General features: G+C 40.6%; 1 long non-coding RNA gene across 5 annotated transcripts in view; it reads right to left on the minus strand.

The window, feature by feature from the left end:
* LOC126929054 (uncharacterized) overlaps window positions 1-27,238 on the minus strand; it is a 65,094-nt gene that overhangs the window by 21,825 nt on the left and 16,031 nt on the right. For 4 of the 5 annotated variants that reach the window (XR_007717050.1, XR_007717052.1, XR_007717049.1 and 1 more), the window contains exons 3-6: window positions 15,272-15,384; window positions 10,347-10,463; window positions 9,920-9,987; window positions 7,796-7,942 (exon numbers count right to left, since the gene is read on the minus strand). This is a non-coding gene — a long non-coding RNA (uncharacterized LOC126929054). Of the gene's footprint in view, window positions 1-7,795; window positions 7,943-9,919; window positions 9,988-10,346; window positions 10,464-15,271; window positions 15,385-18,805; window positions 21,978-27,238 lie in introns of those variants that run through there. The other variant, XR_007717051.1, reaches the window with a different exon arrangement.

Here is a 27,238-nt window from a genome sequence, read left to right on the forward strand (position 1 = left end):
TTGAATGATTTTCAGTAAAAAGATTTAGTACACAGGATACAGTTTGTAACTTCCCATGCTCTCCAAAGTGTAAACAAGCAATTATTTAAATGTCATTGAAAGATTTCCTGGGTAAAATAAATAAAGTGCTCTGCAACTATTCAGTATTTTTATGCTTCATGGGAATGACATGTTGTAATTAATTATTGCAGTGTACTTTCTAAAAATAGGTTTTGGGGATTTGTTTAAGGAAAACATGGTAAGGGAAAAAAGAGGAAGATAGTACAATTTATAGTAACTTTTAGAGGAGACTTGATTGTCTTAATGTCTGATGATAATCTAGTAGCTATGCACAGAGGTAGGTCTCTTTGATGCCTTGACATACAGTCCATGTGGATTTAGACCTAACAGTAACTAAGACCTAATGATGCCCAATGCCTCAGCCAACCGCCTACCACTAGCATTTCCTTAAATGTGGGAGAAAGATAGTTATGCATGCACAATTTCTTTGTAAGTTTATTGTTCTGTCAAAGGTTGATTTTTACCAAGACTGAGGTCATTAATTCAGCTTTGGGACTTGACTGTATCCTTTTTTTTTCTTTTTTTTTTTAACTTGAAATTGCTGGTAACAGAAAAGGAAGCAGGTATTTACCTTTTATTTTAGGCCAGATCAATTCTATTCTCTGCCAATTTTCTTCCTCATCTCCCATAGAGTATTAAGGGACTCTCTTTTTACTATTACTGGTAATAGATATTTGCTGGTAATAGCATAATAATCCAAACATTCTTTATTGTAATAAACTTGCGAGCAGTTAAAGACAATTGAGTACTCTCTTTATAGATGTGAAAACTAAAAGTCAGAGAGATTTCCTGACATCTTCAAGGTTGCTTCATCAGTTTGCAGTTGGACTGATTTAGAACACATGACTGTCTACTTATCTTAATGCTCATTCCACTCAACCAATGGTTCTCAATGTGTGATACACAGATCAGTAACATTAGCATCACCTGGAAGCTTGCTGTGTCCCAACCTATGTGATATGGTTAGGCTTTGTGTCCCCACCCAAATCTCATCTTTAATTGTAATCCATATAATCCCCACATGTCAAGGGAAAGACCAGGTGGAGCTAATTGAATCATGAGGGTGGTTTCCCCTATGCTGTTCTTGTAATAGTGAGTTCCCACAAGGTCTGATGGTTAGATAAAGAGCTCTTCCCCCATCATTCTGCACTTCTCCTTCCTGCCACCTTGTGAAGAAGGTGGCTTGATTCCCCTTCGCCTTCCACCATGACTAAGTTTCCTGAGGCCTTCCCAGCCATGCTGAACTGTCAGTCAATTAAACCTCTTTCCTTTGTAAATTATCCGGTTTCAGGCAGTTCTTTTTTTGACAGAGTCTTGCTATGTTGCCCACGCTGGAGTGCAGTGGTGTGATCTCGCCTCACTGCAACCTCTGCCTCTTGGGTTCAAGCAATTCTCCCGCTTCAGCTTCCCAAGTAGCTGGGATTACAGATGCGTGCCACCACACCCAGCTAAATTTTTGTATTTTTAGTACAAATACAGCATTTACAAATACAACATGTACAAGTACAACACGGCAAGACAGGGTTTTGCCATGTTGGCCAGGCTGGTCTTGGACTCCTGATCTCAGGTGATCCACCTGCCTGAGCCTCCAAAGTGATGGGATTACAGTTGTGAGCCACCACGCCTGGCCAGGCAGTTCTTTACAGCAGTGTGAAAACAGACTAATACACTAGGTCAGACAGAGTAAGAGCTTGGCAAAGATGTCCACATCTTAATTCCCTGAACCTGTGAATACTTTGCCTGGCAAAGGGACTTTGTGGGTATGTTAAGAATCTTGAGATGGAAAGATTATCCTGGGTTATTTGGATAGACTCGGTGTAATTGCAAGAGTCCTAATAAGAGAAAAGCAGAAGGATCACAGTGGGAAAAGAGACATGTTGATAGAAGTAGAGCTCAGAGTGATGCAGGAAAGGCAGGTGACTTCTGGAAGGCAGAAAAGGCAAGGAAACAGATTCTGCTCTGCGGTCTCCAGAAGGAATGTGGCCCAGTTGACCTATCTTGGATGTCTTACCTCTGTAACAGTAACATAATACATTGCGTTGTTTTAAGACATTAAAGTTGTGGCAATTTCTTATAGCTTAGTAGAAAACCTAAGAGACATGAAAATTGGACCTCTAGTATTTTAGCAAGCCCTCTAGGTAATTTTGGTGGATGGCAAAATGGGAGAATCTGCTCTAAATTATTCAGTAGAAATGTTAATAGGTCAACAAAGTTGTGTTATGAAGAGTTTGCTAATGAAATAAATACATGGGAAAAAAAAAAAACTTAAAGAGAACTCTGCAGAGGCCCAAGGGCATCAAGAAGAGATTAGATGGCCACCTAGGCAAGCAAATAGAGAAAGAACCCCACGGAGGCAGGAGGTAAAGAAAATTCTCCATGACAATGCAGTGATGAGATGCAGGCAAAATGGGCCAACTGAGGACTTCTGTCTCCCCTAGCTGTGTGACTCTGCAGACTTAACTGTGGGTCTTTATTTCATCATCTAAAAAAAAAAAAAAAAATGAAAGAGACCAAATTTATAACTTAAAGTCTCCAATAGTTAAATAGATTGTTTTTTAAATTTTTAATTGGGAGTCCACGGAAAGTGATCTGAAGACAAAAAACAAATCTTTATTTTTCACTCAACTCTAATTGAAATATAACGTGACCTTCAATTAGCAGTAAAGGCAGAAACTGTTTTGTAGTTACCAATAGAAATCACAGGTAGGTTCTTATTACATTATAATTATTGAAGATGTCTCTTAATTTCCTTTGTACTAATCACTGTTTTAAAATTATTGTAGTACATTGCTGATCAATAAATGTATTTCACCACATAAAAAGAATTAAAAACAAAAATTATGTGATCATTTTAATAGGTGCAGAGAAAGTTTCCAATAAATCCCAACATCCCTTCATGATAAGGTTTCTTCAATAAACTAGGGATCAAAGGAACATATCACAAAATAATAAAAGCCATCTACGACAGACTCACAGCCAACATCTTACTGAACATGAAAAAGTTGGAAGCATTATCCTAAGAAAAACAAGGCAAGGATGTCCACTCTCACCACTCCTATTCAACACAGTACTGGAAGTCCGGCTGGGTGTGGTGGCTCACGCCTATAATCCCAGCACTCTGGTAGGCCGAGGCAGGCAGACTGTTTGAGTCCAGGAGCTCAAGACCAGCTTGAGAAATAAGGTGAAACCCCACTATGTTTTACGTATTTCTCTACAAACAATACATAAAAATTAGCTGGTCATAGTGGCACACACTTGTGGTTCCAGCTACTTGGGATGGGGGGATCAGTTGAGGCAGGAGGATCACTTGACCCCAGGAAGAAGAGGTTGCAGTGAGCCGAGATCTTCAGCCTGAGTAACAGAACCAGACCCTGTCTTAAAAAAAAAGAAAAAAAAGAAAGAAAGAAAACAAAGTTCTAGCCAGAGCAGCCAGGCAAAAGAAAGAAAAGGCATATAAATAGGAAAACAGGAAGTCAAATTATCTTTCTTCTCTGATGATATAATTCTATAGATAGAAAATGCTAAAGACTCTGCCACAAGGATCCCAGACCTGATAAATGACTTCGGTAAAGTTTCAAGACACCAAAACAGCTTATAAAAATCAGTAGCGTTTTAGACATGAAGACTTTGCCCATGCCTATGTCCTGAATGGTACTACCTAGGTTTTCCTCTAGGGTTTTTATGGTATTAGGTCTAACATTTAAGTCTCTAATCCATCTTGAATTAATTTTCGTATAAGGAGTAAGGAAAGGATCCAGTTTCAGCTTTCTACTTATGGCTAGCCAATTTTCCCAGCACCATTTATTAAATAGGGAATCCTTTCCCCATTTCTTGTTTCTCTCAGGTTTGTCAAAGATCAGATGGTTGTAGATGTGTGGTATTATTTCTGAGGACTCGGTTCTGTTCCATTGGTCTATATCTCTGTTTTGGTACCAGTACCATGCTGTTTTGGTTACTGTAGCCTTGTAGTATAGTTTGAAGTCAGGTAGCATGATGCCTCCAGCTTTGTTCTTTTGACTTAGGATTCTCTTGGAGATGCGGGCTCTTTTTTGGTTCCATATGAACTTTAAAGCAGTTTTTTCCAATTCTGTGAAGAAACTCATTGGTAGCTTGATGGGGATGGCATTGAATCTATAAATAACCTTGGGCAGTATGGCCATTTTCACGATATTGATTCTTCCTATCCATGAGCATGGTATGTTCTTCCATTTGTTTGTGTCCTCTTTTATTTCACTGAGCAGTGGTTTGTAGTTCTCCTTGAAGAGGTCCTTTACATCCCTTGTAAGTTGGATTCCTAGATACTTTATTCTCTTTGAAGCGATTGTGAATGGAAGTTCATTCATGATTTGGCTCTCTGTTTGTCTGTTACTGGTGTATAAGAATGCTTGTGATTTTTGCACATTAATTTTGTATCCTGAGACTTTGCTGAAGTTGCTTATCAGCTTAAGGAGATTTTGGGCTGCAGCACACCAACATGGCACAAGTATACATATGTAACAAACCTGCACGTTATGCACATGTACCCTAGAACTTAAAGTATAAAAAAAAAAAAAGAATATAATTGAATTGCTTGTAATACAAATAATAAATGCTTAAGGGGAAGAATAAAAATAAATAAATAAAAATCAGTAGCATTTCTATGCATCAATAACACTTAAGCTGAGGGCAATAAAAATGCAATCCCATTTAGAATAGCCACACACAAAAAAATAAAACACATAGGAGTATATCTAACCAAGGAAGTGAAAGATCTCTGCAAGAAGAACTACAAAACACTTCTGAAACAAATCATAGACAACAGAAACAAATGGTAATACATTCCACGCTTATGGATTGGAAGAATCAATATTGTTAAAATGTTTACACTGCCCAAGGCAATCTACAGATTCAACACTGTTCTTATCAAATTACCAATGTCATTTTTGACAGAATTAGAAAAAAAGATATTCTAAAATATGTAGGGAACCAAAAAGAGCACAGATGGCTAAAGCAATCCTAAGCAAAAAGAACAAAGCTGAAGGCAGGCACCACATTACTTGACTTCAAACTATACTATAAAGCTACAGTAACCAAAACAGCATGGTACTGGTTAAAAAAAACACAACAGACATAGATTAACAAACAGAATAGAGAACCTAGAAATAAAGCCAGACACCTACAACCTACTGATCTTCAACAAAGTTCACAAAAATAAGCAGTGGAGAGAGGACTGCCTATTCAATAGTTGGTGCTAGAAAACCTGGCTAACTATACACAGAAGAATGAAACTGGACCCCTGCTTATCACTGTATACAAAACTTAAGAGGGATCAAATATTTAAATGTAAAACCTCAAACTATCAAAATCCTAGAAGAAAGCCTAGGAAATACCTTCTGGACAGCAACCTAGGTGAAGAATTTGTAACTAAGTCCCTGAAAGCAATTGCAACAAAAACAAAAAATTGACAAATGGGACCTAATTAAACTAAAGAGCTTCTAAATGGCAAAAGAAACTATCAACAGAGTAAACACACAACATACAGAATGGGAGAAAATATTTGCAAACTATGCATCTGACGAAGCATTAATATTCAGAACTTAAAAGAAACATAAACAAATCCACAAGGAAAAAAATTAAAAAGTGGTCAAAGGTCATAAACACACACTTCTCAAAAGAAGACATAAAACAGCCAAGAAACATGTTAAAAAATGTTCCGCATAACTAATCATCAGAAAAACATAAGTCAAAACCACAAGGAGATACCATCTCACACTAGTCAGAATGGATTATAAAATGTCAAAAAGTAATATGTTGGGAAGACTATGGTGAAAAGGGAACATTTATACACTGTTCATGGGAATACAAATTGGTCCAGTCACTGCAGAAAGTAGTATGAAAATTTCTCAAAGAACTAAAAATAGGATTACCATTCAGTCCCATCAACCCCATTACTGGGTATATACCCAAAGGAAAATAAATTATTCCACCAAAAAGATAGAATAAGTCTAGGTATCCAACAACCCACTGGACTGGATAAAGAAAATGTGGTATACATATACCATGGAATACTATACAGCCACAAAAAATAACAAAATCATTTCCTTCGTAGCAACATGCATGCAGCTAGAGGCCATTATCCTAAGTGAATTAAGACAGAACAGAAAACCAAATATCACATGTTCTTACTTATAAGTAGTGGCTAAATCTCGGGTAACATAAGCATAAAGCTGTGAACAGTAGACACTGGGAACTGGAAGAGAGGGAAGGAAGAGTGGTGATAAAGGGATGAAAAGCTTCCTATTGGGTACTATGTTCACTATCTGGGTGACATGATCAATAGAAGCCCAATCTTAGTATGACACAGTAGACTCTTGTAACAAACTGTAAGAAACCTGCATATGTACTCCCTCAATCTAAAATTAAAATTAAACAATAAAATAAAATAAAATAGTGATAGTAGATGCATCACTAGATCCTTATTATACAATGCACTGATATAATAACACATGTATTTCTTTATTACAAATTTATCTTTTTACATTTAGATAACTATCTGTGTAAAAGCTTGGTTTTTTTTAAGCTATCTATGTATGCATATATATGTGTATGTGTATTGATATTTTAAAAATCCTACTCTGAGAAACATTTCATAGACTCTGTACAGGCTGCCCATGGGATTCATTATAAGAAAACTAAGGAATAACCTCTGATATCATGTGTGCCTCAAAATATGATGTAAAAGAAACAAGAAAGATATCCTTATAATGCATTTACAAATAAAGAAACAGAAAAAGGAAGGCAAAACCTTGTTTAAAGTCACTTAAATAAAACTAGATAAGCCAAGGGCTTGGATTCTTTTCCATGTTCTCTCATATGTCCACCTGAGCATCTCCGACACTTCCAGAAGCCAAACTGGTATGAGTTCTGCCTAGTTACAAATCTCTGAAATCTCATCTTTGCTTCTGAATTACACTAAATTATACAGATAAAAAAACTCAGGCCTGGCACAGTGGCTCACACCTGTAAGCCCAGAACTTTGGAAGGCAGAGATGGGCAGATCACTTGAGTCCAGGAGGTCAAGACCAGTCTGGACAACATGCAGAAACCCCATCTCTACAAAAATACCGAAATTAGCTGGGTGAATGCCTGTACTTTCAACTACTCGGGAAGCTGAGGTGGGAGAATCACTTGAGCCCAGGAGGAGGAGGTTGCAGTGAGCCAAGATCACGCCCTGCACTCTGGCCTGGGTGACAGAGCCAGACACTGTCTCAAAAACAAATAAACAAACAAACAAACAAACAAACAAACTTGAGGAAGATGCTCTAAATGCTTTGAGAAGAAGGCTATGCCAAGTTTCTAATCTCCCTTAGTTGTACTGGCTTCAAAGTCAGTCAGTGGTTTAGAGATACTTCCCACAGAATGAGCTCAACTCTCAGCTAGGGACCAGAAAAATAACAAATTCTGATATAGGAAATACAACAGTTGAAAAGATGACTTTGAAATCGGATACAATCCACTGAGCAGCTTTCCACAGCGTGTTTTGCTCCTACCATACTGTATTGCTTGAAGGAACTTTGAAGTCCACGTTCAAATCTGCAACTGTTTGAGTGTGATGCAATAAGATATCCTAGGAAATTATGGTGGATAGAGGAATTAGCCTCCTGGATACCCAATAATAGATGAATCATGCACTCTTGGGAATTCATAATTAGTTCAGATGATCCTCCAAAATGTTATCTGTTCATCCAGAGCTTACCTAAATCATCTGAATTTCATCACCATCCAAATTTCAGCTGACACGCGTGTGAGGATTTCCTTTCCCATGCGATTTCTCTTTCCACTCTCAGCCAGAAATAGTCCACCCACTTTCTCAAGGTCAGACAGCCGACAGGTCTCAAGAGGGCTAGAAAGCAAAAACAAGCAAAAAAGTAAATAGAAATACATTCAATGTAAAATCCAGTTGTAGAGAATTAACTTCTCAAGTGAATACTGCAGACCTTTATATATTGTGGTGTGAAAATATCCGTAAAGGATGCCATAATCGTGGCCATTTTAATGTACTTGTAGTGGAAAATAATAACACTTCATTTATTCTTGCTGCATTATCCAAAATCTAGGTTATACCACGAAATAGCAAAATAGAAGAGTTGGGAAGTTTAGAAAAAATAGCCACAGAGATGAGTAAGACCTGGTGATTTAAATCTACAAGGAAACATTCAAAGAAACAGGACTATTCATCATGGAGAAGAAAAAACTGAGGGCAGCCGAGAAGCATACTACCTAAGACTAAATAAAATAAAACCAAAAGGAAAAAAATATCTTAGACAAGATTAGAGAGCGACTGTGGTTCACTTATCCTGAGATCAAAACCAAAGGACAACATTATAAAGTGCTCTGAGATATTGTCTGATCTTCAACTTGTTCACTTTCAGGGTGATTATTATGGGAAAGCATATAATCTCCTCTCTGAAAATCTCTATTGAAATATTATTTTCTGTCTGACATCATTTAAATATGCCTTATCTTGATTTAAGAAAATGGGCAAGATTTTCCAAGTTCCCTTATTATTAATGAATTCCTATATTCTGTATGTTATCCTATGATAAGAACAATTGCAATCACCAAGGAACCTTGCCTATATAAATTGCCATGTTTAAAGAGGTATCCTTTTAAGAAATAATGATATAAAATGGAGATCCCAGCTAGTGAAGGGTAAAAAAGTCTGCACTGAGAAAGAAGCATAGTGTGCCCCCCAATCGTTTCTCAGACTCACCTTCTAATTTGCTGAAGTTGTTGCATAACATTTGGTTTTAATATAGAATGTGATGATTCACACAGACAGAGTTATCTGTCTTATGATACCCAGTGAAATTAAGTGAGAAACATTAAAATAACATTGGGTATGAAAGTAATATTAACTGCTCAATTTTCCCAGAAAAGTCCATGAGCTTCTTCACATTTCATAGCCTACTTGCTTTTCTGTGGGGTCATGTCACTAGTTTTGCCAATAACCTGTGAACAGAAGTGCCATGCCTCTTTTCCAGGTCAAAATATACAAAATATACACCTCATCCTGTATTATTTCTTCACATGTTTCTTCCATGAGGCTGTGATCCACATAGGAACTATGTGCTAAGAAGGCAGCATTGGAAGGCAGATACTGATTGAGTTGTTGCAGTCTTGGTGTGAGTAATAAATAGAATTTGAAGAGTTAAACATCGCCCACCTATGCTGACTCATAGTTGCAATAATTCTTGAGTAATAGTTGAGATAAAAGCATTTCCACTCTACTCTCAATTTTCCCAATAGCCACTCCTGTAAAGAAACAGCATCACTAATTTTTGACTAAGGGTGAGGAGATGCTTTTTTACCCACTGACTGATGAAAATTTGAAACTAGCCATCAGTCACAGCCCTACATACTGATTATGATTAACACAGAGATTTCTTTAAAACTATGAACATCACATGATCTATTTAAACAATGATAAAAAGTGAGCTCATGTGAAAACACCCCCCCACATATATATAAATAGAATCTTACGTTTACCTAATATTAAGGAAATATTGATGTTATTGGTGTATTTTTAGCATTTTTTCCATTTACATATTGTATGAACCCATTTAAGGCAAAGAATCATTTTGTATACATTCACACACAAACATTAGTTAGGCATTATATTATTTTATATTACAGACATTTCTATAAAGCATACTACAGAATTAAGAAAATGTGTATTTTGCTATAGCAGAAAAATTATTTAAGCACTTTTAGGCTCAGGTTTTGGAGTAAATAATATCCACAGAATTGTGAAGCACTAAGATTCTGGTTGAAGAAAAGTAACAAACATAGGATTTTATAGAGTAAACAATGTACTTACCACCACCATCGTCGTTTTTTTCTCTTTAATTCTCATGATTCTTTGAGATAAGGATTTTTATCCCCACTCTACAACAAAAAAATCTTGTTTAACAAGAAAAGAAATGGAATTAGGGTTTCAATCTAGATCTAGATCTCTTATTTACACCATACATCAACCATGCACTAAGAATGTTTCCTTACTGTGTCACCAGGGTCCTGGCAGAAACTCAAATAGGGAAAAGCAAATGGGATTTAATAAATGAACAATTCAAAGATATAAAAATGTGGATAAGGGAAATCATAGGGAAGATGAAACACCTGACAGGTTGAAATAGCAGGGAAGCCTTGAGAACCTTAGACATGAAGGCACACACTTGAGGCCCTTGATAAGGAAATGACCACCATCAACCTGTGCTCTCTCTCCCCAACAATTGAGGGTTTCTTACCTGTGGTTTCCATTGCTCAAATACAACTGAGATACAAGGCAAAGGAGCCTGGTTTATGCTGCCCACTTAGGTCAGCCTCCTGTGGCACAGAGTAGGGCATACAAGGTGGGGGTGAATCTGGAAGGACAAAGAGAGATTACCCAGCCTACATATCAATCACTTTCATATATAGATAAACTACTTGGACACATCCATATTGGAAAGAAATGCATCTTCATGAAAGGCAAGCTGAAAATATAATTAAGAATGAAATTGAGTCAGGTATGAACCATTTCCTAGGCAAAGGTTTTTTCACATATTAGTCAGAGAACACAGCTGGTTGTGAAAGAGAAGAGCCTTCTGAATTTGAGCAGGTGTATGATTCTGGTGAAAATAAGGATATGAGTCAAGAAAAACAGATGAAAGAAAGAAAACTGTTGAATGAGGAGGGGTAAGGAATTGAGGAAGAGTTTGGTTGTATGACTTGGGAAAGGCAGACGGAAGGCTGGCATGATCATGAGGGAATGACAGCTGGAGTTAAGACCTTGTTGATAACAAATACACATACATGTTTTATTTTAGTTATTATACATAGTCTTGTGGAAAAATAAGTCTGTATTTATTCACCATAATGGGACATGCGGGCTTTTAAAATAATGAGTTCTGAGTGAATTAACTTGATAAAGATGAGGGCAAGTAAAAATTCTACAATGCCTGCATTCTCTTTTTTCTCCCATCTCTCTTTAATACAGCCCAATTATATTTCCATGAGGATATCATAAGAGGAGAGATTTTATTTAAGAAGGGGGAGAGGGGGGGGGGGAGAGAGAGAGAGAGAGAGAGATCCTTTAGCAAAAATCCAGGGATTATAAAGATGAATTAAACCTTTGACTCAGTTTCATAGTATCTGAAACCCAGACAGAGTTTTCATCTATTCTTCTGAGGACAGTTCCAGAGATTAGCCATGAGGCATTATCTGTATAATAAGACAACTTTTGTTCACAATGAAGTTCTGCCCTTCATCTTCCCATCACCTCTGTCAGAGCACTGAAGAACTTCGTTCCAGCCCATTTATTTTAGTCTCATTAATCTACCCTTAAAATCATTTCACCCTCCATCTCCTCTTCTCTTATTAAGTAGGATATATAAGCATCTGGACCTCACTGGGTTATTGGGTAATCATACTCATGTGATTTTTTTCCCCTCATGCATATTAATAAATTTTGTAAATGGTTTTCTCCTATTAATCCACCTTTTATCAGCTCATTTTCAGTGAACCATCAGTAAGCAGTGAGGACACTTTCCCTCTACCTCTATAGATCGGTAGGAGGTGTTGAAAACAAATCCCATTTCTCATTTTCATTGATGGTTCACTGTATGAGTGAGTAGTATCTGCATAGAAGAGTTCATGACCCAGGAGTAAGATTCAATCTTTAGAAACCCTTGCTTATCTCAAAGAATGTTTGAAAAGAATTGCACTAGTCAATTCCTCTAAACACTAGGTGGCTTAACACTAAATCGTCATCTCATTTTTAGCTTTTCCAGATATGTTGGCAGATTTGGCAACAGCAGGTTTGCATTCCTAACATAGCAACTCCATGGAGGGTGCAAGTAATGCATGCACATGTTCTCATCTAGAACTAACTACTAACAAGCTATATATCTTAGTACAACTTTAATCCTTCTATACTAACAGTCTTACTCTGCTCAAATTCAGTTCTATTTTCTGCCAGATCTCTCCTGACATTTGATGTTGTCAACAATAATTCACACTATTGTGATATATGATGTATTATAATTATGGGCTTATATTATGGACAAAATCATACTCTCAGGGAACCCACAAATGGTTCCAGTACAGAATTTTTTAAGGTTCCATTAAGACCAAAGTAAATTATTGCAGTGCTGGCCAACAATCTAGATGACCTACTTAGGAAAAGGCATAGTTGCCCAAACTGTTGTTGTTTTTTTACAATTTTTATTTTTTACTAACACTTGGTTCTTCCAATATACCACTGAAATCATCTGAGCATGGAGTTCTATTTAAAATTAATAAATGATCCAAAGGCAGATGAATTTATGTGAGAAGCAGACCAGTTTTACCATGTAAACAGTATTACCAAATATTGTTTTCTGTTCCCAAATAAATGTTGCCGAATTAAGCATCAAAGTGACAATAGACATTTGGCTGTTATTTGCTTTCCAGAATCATCTAGCTCCATCTGTTCATTGTATCTGGGTGTTCCTGTCATCTGAACATTCCGGCCAGTCCTGAAGTTGCACAACTCAAGTTGAGGAAGCAAAAGAACCACTACTTAAATTGGTCCATGCAGATTTCTCCTGACCATTATGGTTATTTGTTAGGATTCTCCATGGCCTGGGGTCTTTTTGCTTTGACTTTACTGTGGGCCAGAGTTGTATGGCTGCCCCATGAAATAAATTTAGTTTCTGTATCAATAGCCACATTAGAGACTACCAAGAGTTCTTAAACATTTGTGGTGCTATGGACCCATGCCGTCAGGTAAAGCCCATGGATCTCACTCAAAATCATGTTTCTAAATGCATAAAATAAAGTACCTGGGATTACAAAACAAGTAATTACACTGAAATATAGTCATCAAGATATTAAAACATGATATACTCAAAAGTATTTTATATGTTATATGCTGATTTATTGCTAAATTAAATATAAATATTTTAAAGTATTATAATAATTGTCATAATTTCAAAGTCTGAATGTACTTAATGATATTCTGAGATATTTACCACAACCATTCTATGAGATGACAAAATCAGGGGTCCTTTTAATGTGTGGTTTGCTGCCTATATTAACAATTGAAAGAAATGCTAAATTTCATTTACAGTATGGTAAAAATAAAGATTTTTTTTTCCATTCATGTGCATAAAATGTTTGAATTTTATTCACAGACCCTTTGGAGGTTTATGAATCTTAGGTCAGGAAGGATCTATTCAAATCTAGATTACTGCTATAAAAATCAAACACTTGGGCGGGCGCAGTGGCTCACGCTTGTAATCCCAGAACTTTAGGAGGCCGAGGCGGGTGGATCACGAGGTCAGGAGATCGAGACCATCCTGGCTAACATGGTGAAACCCCGTCTCTACTAAAAATACAAAAAATTAGCCAGGTGTAGTGGCAGGCACCTGTAGTCCCAGCTACTAGGGAGGCCGAGGCAGGAGAATGGCATGAACCCAGAAGGCGGAGCTTGCAGTGAGCAGAGATCGCGCCACTGCACTCCAGCCTGGGTGACAGAGCAAGACTCCATCTCAAAAAAAAAAGAAAAGTCAAACACTTCTGCTGAACCAAGTCACTTTAGTGGAAAGAGAAGACAGATGTGGAGTGAGTTTGGAAACACCTCAATCTATTGAGCCATTCTGAGACTAAAACATATATTAATAAAGATTTTTAATAATAATATCAAGCATCCCCTCTTCTATTAGGTGAAGACAAAAAACTACTACTTAAATACTACTTAAACTTATTGTTTCCAAGTTAGCTGATTGATCTACCACCCACTGAACTTGCTGGTTAGTGACCTGTTCTCATGTAAAGGGTTAGAAGCCAGCTTTCTAAATACGGCTCACTAGTAGGTTTAAGGAGTGAACATAGAACTAAACACAACACACAGTTCCATCAGTCTAGCAAGCAGGCTTCATGTATTGTAATCCTAGCACTTTGGGAGGCCTAGGCAGGCGAAATCCTGAGCTCAGGAGTTTGAAACTACCCTGGGCAACATGGTAAAAGCCCGTCTACTAAAATAACAAAATGTTAGCCGGGCACGCTCACACGTGCCTGGAATCTCAGCTACTGGGCAGGCTGAGGCAGGAGAATCGCTTGAGCCTGGGAGGTGGAGGTTGCAGTGAGCCACGATTGTGCCACTGCACTCCAGCTTGGATGACAGAGTGGGACTCCATCTCAAAAAAAAAAAAAAAAAAAAAAAAGACAACCTTCAGCCAGCTTTTCCTTTGTAAAAACATTTTGTGGTAATGTTGACATGTATTAGTTCTCTTTGCCTGATTTGAGAGAAAAGCAATTTCAAACAGAAATTTTAGTTAGTCATTCTTTCCAGCCTTGTTTCCCCTCCACAAAGTGGCAATGTCTTGAACTTCTCATTTCTGAGTTCCTGCCAGACTCTAATCATGACAGACTGGAGGTTAAGAGGAAGAGTCAGGGACTGGCCTTGCAGGAGACCAGTACTTCATATTTTGTAGCATACGAATTCATTGTGCACTCCTAAGAGCCAGTGAAAGAGTTAAAAACTCACCCTCTATGGAAAAGCAAAAAACCTAAATAGATATTTTTTAATAAGCTCCTCTCGGACCAAACATTTTTAGAACAGTTACTCACCATATCACAGCACTCAATAAATGTTTATTATTATTTTCCTCAATAATAACAACAATGTGTTAAAATGCTTTCCAACCAATCTGAAAGCTAAGCTGAGGAGGAAGGGGACGCTTGTCATTGCCTCCTCTCCTTTCAAGCCACCACAAATATTATGCTCTTGCTATTTTGTTTAACTTGGGCCGAATACACTTCATAGAGTAACGGGCAGGGAGAGTTGGGTGCATTAAGAATAAACTTCAAAAACCCTCTGGCTTTGGGGCTTTCTTGTGTTATTCCACCTCAAACCCAGAGGATATGAAAGATGGGAAGATTAGTGAGGGTTTTGCCCTGGCTGTTCTTTTACTGAATGGCTTCACAAATGCCAATTGAAATAATTATCAAGCCATTAGGATGATTTGCATTAAAAATGGTAACTTTAGCAAGCAGTCCCTGTGTGTGTAGAAGGGCAGTTGGGGGGTAGCATGTAATATTATAAAAGGCCTATTGAAGCCATACCAGCTTCCTGGCTTCCCGAGGATTACCACACAGTAGTTCACAAAAAGGTTATTCTTCCAGCTCTATTTATACTCACAGTACTTACAGTGCACGCTCCCAGCACACCCATTCCTGGTATTGATTTGTGCCTATGCCCAAATTATCATCTGGCACGGACAAGGCAGCAGCTTCTGGAGATGGTGATGCAATGCTTGGATCCTGGTAGAACAAAGAAACAGCCTCTTCTTATCAAAACTTCCCCTTGCTGCTAAGATAAAAATACCAGAAGCCCTGGTACCATTTCCTATTTAATTTTTTTTTTTCTTTTTCACCCAACTGTCTCATTAAAGCCAGTGGTTTATCCTCCATCCCCCTTTGAGTGTCTACTTAAAAGAACAAGGCAAGATATTATGGGGATCAAATTTTCATTTAATTTACCACTTTTCTTAGTGAGGGAGGCAGTTACCTTATACATGGTATTATAAATATTTGTAAATGATGGTTTGTCAACATCTCACACTCTACTGGGTGACGGGGCTGGTGCAGTGAATGAGAGTGTAGTGTCTGACAACTGCTAACATCATAGATGGCAGTTCTTAAAAGGTGCAGGGGGAGGAACACAGGCAAGATGAGGGACCATGTGGCCCAGGAAGCTATTACACGGGCCATGCTTTAAGTATTTGCTGAAGGTGACCAAACATGTGTTGTGGAACAGTTCGACCAAATAGGCACCACTGAATTCTCAAACTTGAGTATGCCCCCGAATTGCCCAAGGAAAGTCTTAATTATTGGGGTGGATAGCCTCCACCCCAGAGAATCTGATTCAGCATATCTGTTGTAGACCCAGGAAGCTGTATTTTCAATAAACACCAAGGTGAGTTCAATGCAGTTGGAAGAATAAAGACTGCTCTTAAGGGTAAGCCAGGTACCATAAGTTTTTGAACATTTCATACAAAATTACAACAATTTAGTCTAAAATATAATTTGCTTTTATTTGCAATTCTAGAATTTGTCAATATCACATTCTACAAAATAGAACGAGTGTTCCAATGAGCTCAGTAGAGAAGGTTGACCTTATAGACAGAAAAGGGCTGAAGAAAGTAGAAACAGAGAATGAAAAGCAGATTGGTGGTTTCAAAGTTACTTTCCTTATAGGATTAAAACAGAGGAAACCTTCATATTATGCTGACCGAGGTTGACAGGAATCTCCCGGTTTTTTTTAAAACTGGCTCATTTCAAAGTTAAGTTTGATTACATGGCATTAGCACAAACGACTTCATTCTGGTTGGGTCTGGTCTGCTGGAGCCCAGTGCAGGAGGCTGGTCCAAAACAATGGCCTCCTATAAACTTTAATAATCCTAAACAAAAATGACAAATTGTAGGTGTACAACTTAAGAGATCCTCAAAAGAGCAGATATTTCTGCTATTCAGCAACTGCCTTAAAAAGAAAGTAGAGGATGTTTTGAGGACTTTAAAAGCCTAACTTAACGCTCATTTCAAGTAATTGATGCCACCAAGAGAAGCCTAACTTCTAATGCCATAGACACTTTTAAACTGTTTCTGAACTTTACAGAAATAAAACTCTAAAGGATGTACTTTTAATATTTTCTTTTACTCAGTATTCTATTTGTCAGGCTCACCCATAATATTGGCTATAGGTATATTCATCACTTCCTTTCTTAAAAAATGTATCTTCTTAGCATTCACTTTGAGATAGTTGGGTCATTCAATTATTATTTTTAGCTTTTTGAAATTGTTATCTTTTCCTCTAGTAATGAGTCAGCTAGCTGATTCCAGGTGTCCACCTTGAGACATGCCAAAATTAATTTTTAGCCATATGTTGTTTGTTTAATTAAATCTATGGAAACAAACAAAAATCGTAGCAGGACGAGCTGCAGACAAAACTCCTCAGACACCGAGAACCATTTTCCAAGCATGGCCCCAGGATCAAATCCCTGACACACTTGCACGGGCACATGTGCCAGTTTTGTCGTATCTCTAACTATGTCTTCAACTACTTGCTCTTGATCATCTATTTGTAGACAGCAATTAGTAAGGTTAAATTTCCCACAGACCCCTCCTTCAGCTGCTAGCAAGTAGTTGAGAGCCAATCTATTTTGATAGATACCATTTCTCTTCTGAGTTTCTTGCTGGCCCCGAATAGTCAAGGCTCTGCCGGTTTTATTAGTGATTATTTCTAAGACAGCTTGTAACCGCATGATTCGGTTGATCATGTAAATGGGGGTCCGGTATCCCCACAAGCCGTCTTGTGCCCAAATAGCAGGCCCATAATATTGTATGATTCTCTCAGGGGGCCATTCATCATCTTTCCAATTTTCTATAGCTATACTTCTCTTTTCACGGGAAGCAAAGACAAGGAAACCCAGGAGTTTGCCTGTTTTTATGGGCAGTAAGAAGAAAGATGGTTTAATAGTGCCAGTAACACAACTACCTGCCCACTGGTCAGGTAATCTGGCATAAGCTCTATGCCACATATCCAATATAATCCAGTGGGGGTCCTGGTGGGACTCTGGGTGAGTCTACACGGTTTGCAACTTTGGGAATTCGCTAAATGGATTCCTCTCTGTTTGATTTGAACTCCACCAAGTGACTGTTTTTGTGGTACCATTATACAGTTTCTGTCCCAGACAACTAAGTCATCCTACAGGGTGAGTGAATTCTTTTCCTTCTCTAGCTATGCAATACTGTACAATAATTGGGGCTTTTAGGACCCAGAAATTATCAGGGTGGTTCTTTTGAGCTGGAAATTCATCTGGAATTGGGTCTGTAGGCACTCTTTCTTGGACTTCCCATGGCCATTGATCTCCCATTACAGTTCCTCCACATACATAACATGAAGCGACATTGAGAGACTGGGCTTCATGCTCGGCTAATTGCAAAAACAAATTTCTTGTTTTTCCTGGAATTTCTAGTACTGGTACATTTAGTTCATCATAGAAAGTTCGAAACACTGGCTCAGGAGAGCGTTTGTAAACTTCTCCTCAAACCAAGATATTTACTCAAGGATCCAGTCTGGCCCCATCGATTCCTAAGGCCACACGCTCCCCTTTTTTCCAGCAAGGATCAAGGGGATTGGTTATTACTAGCTCTAAGGGGTTACATTGTCCCTTAGTGCAGGAAGGGCCATTTTTTCCTTTCTGAAGGTGGACTGGATCCTTTTCATTTTTTATCCAAGTGGCCCAAATGACACAAGACCAGTATCCACATTCATTTCCACACAGTTCTAATTCATGACAAATGTACTTATTTTCCATCATATAGCCTTTTTCCCAACTAAAAGAGCCACATCCCCTTCCTAACTTACTGCTATTAATGACGGCACAGGCATCAAATTTCAAGATTATGCGTTTGGGCACCCCTTTTTCTTCTGTTCTAGCTAATACTTTACTTGTATCATTTATGAGTCCTCACCAGTCTTCAGTCCTTAATCTTATTTCAAAAACTGTGGACATGGGAGGCTCAGAGGGGTCATAACACACATCTGGTCGGTCGTTTCCTGGGCTACATTGTGTCATTATATAATGTACTGAGTGTCATTATATAAACATGTTCCTTTTAAAGTTCCTAGGCATTCATAGTAACTATAGAACAGAAAGATTGTTTTCACTTGTTGCCCTACCTGGGTGACCTGATGTATACACTGAGAGCAGTCTTCCATGCAGGGAAAATCAGTGGAAGTTTTTACTACATGAGTCCAAATTATAAGGAAAATGAGTCTCCTGATGATTCTCATGCTTCGGCCATGCGAGAACAGTCAGCTTCCGGGTGTGACTGCAGCAGGGCTTGTCATCCTCCTCAGAGTCACTTTGCAGGGGTTTTCCGAGCTTGGTTTTGCCTCCCAGGTTTCGTCGGCTGCAGGTTTCACACGGCTGTGGTGGATCCAAGCTGTGGTGGATCCAGGCTGGGATTCCTTCTACCTTTACGGCCGTGGGGGTTGTCAGGATGACGGTCTGAGGTCCTTTCCACCGTGGCCGCAATGGGGCTACATTCCAGTTCTTGATCCACACGTGATCACCTGGAGAGAAAGGGTGAACTGGGGAGAATAAGTTGATGGGACACCTCTCATTTACCCAAGTTGAGATTGTTTGTGTAATTTTTCCTAAAGCCTGTAGCTGTCGCTGTAATTCAATTTCACCTAACTCTTGGGGAGTGCCTGGAAGCTCCCGTAGTATAGGAGGAGGCCTATGATACCGTATTTCATAAGGGGAGTATCCTGTTTTCTTAGAAGGAGTGCATCTAATTTTAAACAATACCATAGGAAGGGCCTGTATCCACTTTACTTCTGTTTCCTGACATACTTTCCCTAACTACTTCTGACAGTCCAATTCATTCGCTCCACCTTTCCAGAACTCTGAGGTTGGTAGGCGGCATGTAGCTTCCAAGTGATTCCTAATGCCTTTGCTGTCTTCTATACCAAGTCAGCCACAAACGCCGGCCCATTATCTGAGTCGATTCGTAAGGGCAGTCCAAACCTAGGAATAAGATCTCAGAGAAGCACATGGGTTACCTCGTAGGCCTTTTCAGTTTCATGTTGGATAAGCCTCCACCCACCCAGAGTAAGCACACACAAGAACCGGCAAATACTTGTTACCTCCACATTTCGGCATTTCTGTGAAATCCACCCGAAGATCCTCAAAAGGAGCCGCTCCATAAGCTTGTATGCCGGGTGGAACATTGGGGCCTTGCCTCACATTGTGCTGTCGGCAAGTAATGCACCGTTGTGCTACTGCTTTGGCAAGGGCTGGCAAGTGTGAGACGTAGAAGTACCAGCCTAACAATTTTTCAAGTGACTCTTGACCTGGATGAGTGGTTTTGTGCATGGCCAATACGATTGTGGCTTCCAGCAACTGCGGCACAGCTACCCTCCCATCTGGCAGTCTGATCATCCTTCTTTTATTACTTGCCCCGCTTCTGCGTGGAAGAAGTCTTTTTCTTCCTCAGAATAGGTAGGTACCGGGTCAGGTGTTTGAGAGAGTAAGGGGGCTACTACCAATGCCGGGTAAGGGGTAGATACTGCTTTTCGAGCTTCTGTATCAGCTCGAGAGTTTCCTACGGCCACTGAGGTGGAGGCTCGCTGGTGTCCCCTGCAGTGCATGACTGCCACCCTCTGAGGTTTCCACACTGCCTCTAATAATTGTAGAATTTCTTGTTGATATTTTATGTCCTTTCCCCCAGAGTTTAACAGACCCTTTTCCTTATACAATGCTCCATGCATTTGGAGGGTTAGAAAGGCATATCGAGAGTCAGTGTAGATGTTTACAGTCTTACCTTCCCTAAGTTCTAGAGCCCGAGTTAAAGCAATGAGCTCAGCCTTCTGGGCTGAAGTGTCCTGTGGCAACGGTTTGGCTTCAATTACAGCATCCAAAGTTACCACCACATATCCTGCACATCTTTCTCCTTGTGGGTTAATGAAGCTGCTCCCGTCCACGTGTAACTCCCAGTCTACTGATGCCCATGGCTGTCCTGAAGGTCAGGTCTGCTAGATTAGACTGAGTCCAACACCTCTACACAGTTATGCTCGACCGGGCTCTCTGATACTGGGAGCAGGGTGGCGGGATTTAGGGTGTTACAGACTTCAATAGTTATTCTGGGATTTTCACATAGCAAGCTTTGGTACTTGGTTAATCTAGCATTTGTTAGCCAATGATGTCCTTTGGTATTCATCAAAGTTACCACAGCATGGGGGGCCTTTATATTCAGGTTTTGCCCAAGGGTTAGTTTATCTGCTTCCTTGTGCTAACAGGGCTGTTGCTGCCAGGGCCCTTAGACATGGTGGCCAGCCTTTGGAAACCCCATCTAGTTGTTTTGAGAGATAGGCCAGTGCCCCACAGTCTGGGTTAAAACTCCAACTGCCATTTTTTTCTCTTTCTGACACCTAGAGTGTAAAGGGCTTTGTCAAATCTGGTAGTCCTAGGACTGCGGCCAATATAAGTTTTTCCTTTAACTTACAAAAGGCTTGCTGCTGTAGAGACCCCCATTCAAAAGGCTCCCAGTCAGGCCCCTTTGTAACCCTGTACAAAGGTTTGGCTAGTACTGCAAAGTTTGGAATCCATAATCTGCAAAAACCCCACAGCTCCTAGGAAATCCCTTACTTGCCTTCTGGTTTTAGGTGCCGGTAGGCTGCAGATGACCTGCTTTCTTTCTGACCCCAGGCTGTGCTCCTCTTTCCGAATAGTGAATCCCAGGTAGCGTACTTGCTGTCTGCAGATCTGAGCTTTCTTCTCGGACACCTTATACACACAGTCCTCCAGGTGCTGAAGGAGGGCATCCATTCATTTTGCACACCCGACTGCCGTGGAGTGTCCCAGCAGAAGGTCGTCCACGTACAGGAGCAAGACGCAGCCTAGGTCTTTAGCAGGAAACCTTTGCAGGTCTCGAGCCAGGGTCTCCCCGAAGATAGTAGGGGAGTTCTTGAACCCTTGGGGAAGCCAGGTCCAAGTGTAACGAGTAGTGACACCTGACTCCGTATCTTCCCACTGAAAGGCAAACAGCTTCTGGCTTTCAGGAGTTATTCTGATGCTAAAGAACGCATCTTTTAAGTCCAGACAAGTAAACCAGCTGTCCTCAGCCAGTAGCAGCTCTAACAATGTGTAAGAGTTAGGAACTGTTGGGTGCAGAGTCACTGTAGCTTGGTGGACCAAGGGCAAGTCCTGTACTCGTCAGTAGTCCTTGGTCCCTGGCTTAGGGACAGGCAGGAGGGGGGTGTTCCATGGAGACTCGCAAGAACCATAATTCTATAGGCTTTCAAGTGCCTGAGATGAACCTGGATTCCTTTGAGAGCTTCTCCAGGAACTGGATGCTGATTTTGTCTAATTAGTTGGCCCCTGGCTTAACTTCTGTGAGTATGGGGGCTTGGCTGACCACCAGTCCCGGAGGATTATCCTCTGCCCATACTTGGGGCCATCACTTAGCTAGAGCTGGTTTTATCTCTTGGCCTGGCTCGGTTAGAAAAAGTCTCCATTCTTCTTCCTGGGGGAGCGTAAGGGCCATGATAACTCCTGTTCCTGGTAACTTTAGCTGTAAAGAGCCCTGTTTAGTAAAGGAGATGGTGGCTCTCAGCTTGCTAAGCAAGTCTCTTCCCAGCAAGGGCAAGGGACAGCCAGGCATGTACAAGAACTGGTGAACTATCTCATGTCCCCCCCACCGAGCAGGTCCATGGTAGACAGAAAGGCTTAGTGGAAACTCCTGTTGCTCCGATTATATCAATGGTTTTCTTGGATAAGGGAGCGACCAGGGTGGTCACTACTGAATGTTCAGCACTAGTATTGACCAAAAACTTAATGTCCTTGCCCTCAATTGTAATCCTGACCATGGGCTCCTTGGGGGCACTTGAGCCCAGTCCCCTTCAGTCCAATAGCCCTTCAGCCAGATTGAACAAAGCTCCCTCATCTTTATCTGAGGTCTTTTGTTCTGAACCACCTGGCTTTTCCTTCAGTTGGGGACACTTATCTTTCCAATGTCCTATTTCCTTACAATAGGCGCACTGGTTATGTTGCAAGCTTGGGTGATTAGACTGGGTATTCTTCCCGGAACCCCCCTTCCCTCTCCTTTCGGGGAAATTACCTTAATGGCCGCGACCAGTAAGTCGGCGTTTTGCCTAGCCTGGCGTTCGCCTTCCTTACGGCTTTCTCTGTGGCTTGTTGCATCTCTATTCACAAACACTTGATTGGCTATTTTCAGTAACTGTGAGGTATTCATACCAGCAAACCCAGCCTGTTTCTGCAGTTTTCTCCTGATATCTTCCACGCTTTGACTAACTAACGCCATGTTAATCATGTGCTGATTTTCAGGGCTATCTGGATCAAAAGGAGTGTACATACGGTAAGCCTCACACAGTCTTTCATAGAATTGTGCTGGACTCTCCTCTTTTCCTTGGATGACCTCAGAAACCTTATTCACATTTGTAGCCTTTTGAGCCCTTTTCTTTAGACTTTCTATTAAAGCCTCACGGTACCGTCTTAGCCTCTCCATGTCTGGGCCCTCATTCGGGTCCCATTGGGGGTCTGTTCCTGGCAGTTGAATTCTTATATATTCTTGGGGTTTTGGTAATCAGCTGGGACGTGCTCCTCTAGCCACTTAGTTGCTGCCTGGAGCACCCTTCACCTTTTATCTGTATTAAAGAGGTACATGAGCAGCTGGTGGCAATCAGCCTAAGTAGGATTACGAGTCTGTATAATAGTTTAGAGCAAGTCACTTAAAGCTTGAGGCTTTTCAGTGTAAGATGGAGTATTATTTTTCCAATTGAGAAGGTCAGCAGAGGTGAAAGGTTGATACACAAAGGCATGCCTTTCCGCCATGTGTCTGTCCTCATCTACCCCAGTATATCGCTGCTCTCTCAGGGGCATTTGGACTCCAGTCTTGGGCCGTCAGCGAGCTGCCAAGGGAGGAGTTTCTCCTGCGGCTTCACTTCCTGTCTTGTCTACTCTGGGTGGTCTAGGGGCGTGGTTATCTGGTGGAGGTGTAGGTGCTGTGGGCTCAGGGGTGGGGAGCCCTTCCTCCCGATAAGGAGGGGATATTGCTGGTACCAGTTCCTGCCATGATTCTTCTGGTGTTGGGTTGGACGGGACTTTTGGTGTCGACTTCCCTCGGTGGGTGGAGCGAGGACCATCCTCAACTAATTGTCCCTTTGCTACTAGTACTGCTGCTGCCTGTCCTCTTAACCACTGTGGGGGGTCCAAAGCTAGCTGTAACTGAGAATCTATATATGGTAACTGATCTGAGTACCCTCACTTACAGGTTACCCTGTGCCATACCTTTGAGACAAGGGACCTGTCCAGGCTTTCTTCTGATGGCCAACCCACCTCTAATGCTGGCCAGTCTATCTCACACAAGTTCTAGTTTTCCTGGTGTCATGGTGACTCCACAGTCTCCCTTAAATCCCTTTCTCAAGTTTTTCAACATAGTTATTAGTGGGGTGGGCTTACTTTGTGCCTGACCTATGTTTCCTCAAGACAAAACACCACGCTCACACCACACACACACCACAAAACAAAGAATGGGTAAAAAGGGGACACACACACTTTTACAGCTTATGCCAAACCAGAATCAAAACCAAAATCAGAGTATCAAGAAATCTAAGTCAGGTCAAAATCAAACCAAAGTATCAAGCAATCCAAGTCAAGTCAAAAGCAAAATCCAAAGTGCCAGTACAGGCACACCGTGGCTGATCAGGCCACACTTCCACTCAAATGGAGTAGGCAAGTTCCCAAGACCAGTCCCATCAAGCAATTTAAACCAAGTCAAAACCAAAACCAAAACCAAAGTGCCGATAAAGTCACGCCGTGGGTGATCAGGCCATGATTCCACTCAAATGGAGTGGGCAAGTTCTGAACACTAGTCTTACCAAGTTTCAGATGTCCAGACTCCAAGTACCAGTTCCTTCCCAGTGTTCAGCCACTATGCTGATCCTCCATGGGGGCCTGCCACACACTGCTCTGGCGAGGCGTCCCACTGGGGCAAATGTCTGTCCGAGAGCATTCTCAGGATCCAAGTCACTCGGGCTGGTCGGAGTCCCCGCAGGGATGTTCCACAGGGCAGGCTTAAGAGGCCGAAGGAGCTGCCTTGACCATCTGCCAATCACCCCGCTTCCCGGTCAGGGAACCAAGAAATGTAGCAGGACAAGCCGCAGACAAAACTCCTCAGACACCGAGTTAAAGAAGGAAGGGGTCTATTCATCTGGAGGCATCGGCAAGACTCTGGTCTCAAGAGCTGAGCCCCACAAGTGAGCAATTCCTGTCCCTTTTAAGGGCTCACAACTCTAAGGGGGTGCGTGTGAGAGAGTTGTGATTGATTGAGCAAGCAGGGGTACGTGACTGGGGGCTGCATGCACCAGTAATTAGATTGGAACAAAACAGGATAGGGATTTTCACAGTGCATTTCTATACAATGTCTGTAATCCACAGATAACATAACCGATTAGGTCAGGGATTGATCTTTAACTACCAGGTCCTGGGTGCGGCACAGGGCTGGCTGTCTACCTGTGGATTTCATTTCTACCTTTTAGTTTTTACTTCTTCTTTCTTTGGAGGCAGAAATTGGGCATAAGACAATATGAGGGGTGGTCTCCTCCCTTAAAATGATGGATTGGGAAGACAAAGTAGAATAGAATAGACTTAAGGAAATAGATGAACTTTAAGGAAATGTCTGTGCCTATAATTTTTGTTTTTAAGTTCTCACCTGAGTTGCTCCATGCAAAGAGCAGTTTTGTGGTTTTTGGTTTTAGAGACTAACTTTCAAGTAGCTTTGAATAACAGTTCTCAAAAGAAAGGGTCCTGCTTCCAGGGTTCAGAGTGTAGTGTCCGTGTTCCACCACAAGGCCTCAGCTCACCAGCTTCATTCCCTGGAAACAGATGATCCAGGGATGATCGTTTTTCAGCATCCCCAGGATGCCTGATGTTTAACAAATGTAGTGGGTAAGGTTTAAACTACCAGGTGGTATATTGGAGTTGGAGGGTAAAATGGTTTTCTTAGTCATCAACCAGGTATCTGATCCCAAAAGATCTGTAAATTGATTGATTCTTGTTGAAATTTTAAATCTTGGTGGTAGGAAGATGTTAGTGAAGCTTCAGTGATCCTTGTCCAAAAGCACTGTCAGTACATCTGCAAGTGGCTGATATAGAAAGTGCAAGCTTCCAACTCCCTAAGTACTGTTAAGAGGTGGTTCCACTCTCTGAAGATTCAATGGGAAAATACAGTGATTTTTATTATTCCGCACTGGGACAAGTCTCCATGGTTTGAGGGGAAAAAAGAGATGCTTTTCTGGTGTGTGAGCCACTCTCTAGAAGACAACAAACTCCAGCACCAAGTTATTACGACCCATGTTTGAATGCAGGTGAACCAAAGGAAAGTAATTTGTTCTACCAAAAAGCCACCTACACTCCTATGTTTATTGCAGCACTGTTCACAATAGTGAAGATGGAATCAACCTAGATGTCCATCAATGGTGGATTAGGTAAAGAAAATGTGGTACATTCACACCATGGAATATTATGCAGCAACAAAAAGACAGAAATCATGTCCTTTGCAGTGACATGGATGCAGCTGGAGACCGTTGTCATTAACAACACAGAAACAAAATTCTAAAAAAAAAAAAATTGTAAAATTCTGTAACAAAAAAGCAAATTCTGCATGTTCTCACTTATAAGTCGGAGCTAAATATTGGGTACTCGTGGACACAAAGATATGGACAATAGGCACTAGAGACTAAGATAGGGGAGGCAGGGAGGAGAGTAAGCATTGAAAAACTACCTATCGGGTACTATGCTGACTATCTGCATACTATCTGCATAGTACCCAACACTATGTGTATTAGGCCATTCCTGCATCGCCATAAAGAAGTACCTGAGGCTGGGCAATTTATAAAGAAAAGAGGTTTAACTGACTTTTGGTTCTGCAGGCTGTACAAGCATGGTGCCAGCATTTGTTCAGCTTCTGTGGAGGCCTCACGGAGCTTTTACTCACAGCAGAAGGCAAAGCAGGAGCAGACATGTCATATGGCAAGAGATGGAGCAGGGTTGGGGAGTGAAAGTATCACACACATTTTACAATCAGATTTCATGAGAACTCACTTACTATCATAAGGACGAGAACTAGAACTGAGCCATGAGAGATCTACCCCATGTCTCAAACACCTCCAACTGGGCTCCACTTCTAACAATGAGGATTACAATTCAACATGAGATTTACAGGTGACGACATCCAAACTACATTTCTGAGTGATGGGTTCAATCACACCCCAAACCTCAGCATCACCTAATACACCCTTGTAACAAACCTGTACATGTACCCTCTGAATCTAAAATAAATGTTGAAAAAAAAAAAAAGCAAGGGACTTCTTAGAATCATGATGTCAAGTGGACCTACCAGGACCTCCGTAGGGAGCAGCATTCCTTCCTTCAATGTTTCAATTTAGTGTAAGCTTTTTTATGGAGAGAATATTTTTCTCTAAAAACAATATGATAAAAAGCCCTTCAGATACCCTTTCCCTGACAAAGTTCTTCCAGAAATCTTTCTCCTGTTTGAGACCTCTACTGGTTTGATCTCTTAAATAATT

Source organism: Macaca thibetana, chromosome 10 (assembly GCF_024542745.1).
Source record: "Macaca thibetana thibetana isolate TM-01 chromosome 10, ASM2454274v1, whole genome shotgun sequence".
Classification (NCBI taxonomy): domain Eukaryota; kingdom Metazoa; phylum Chordata; class Mammalia; order Primates; family Cercopithecidae; genus Macaca; species Macaca thibetana.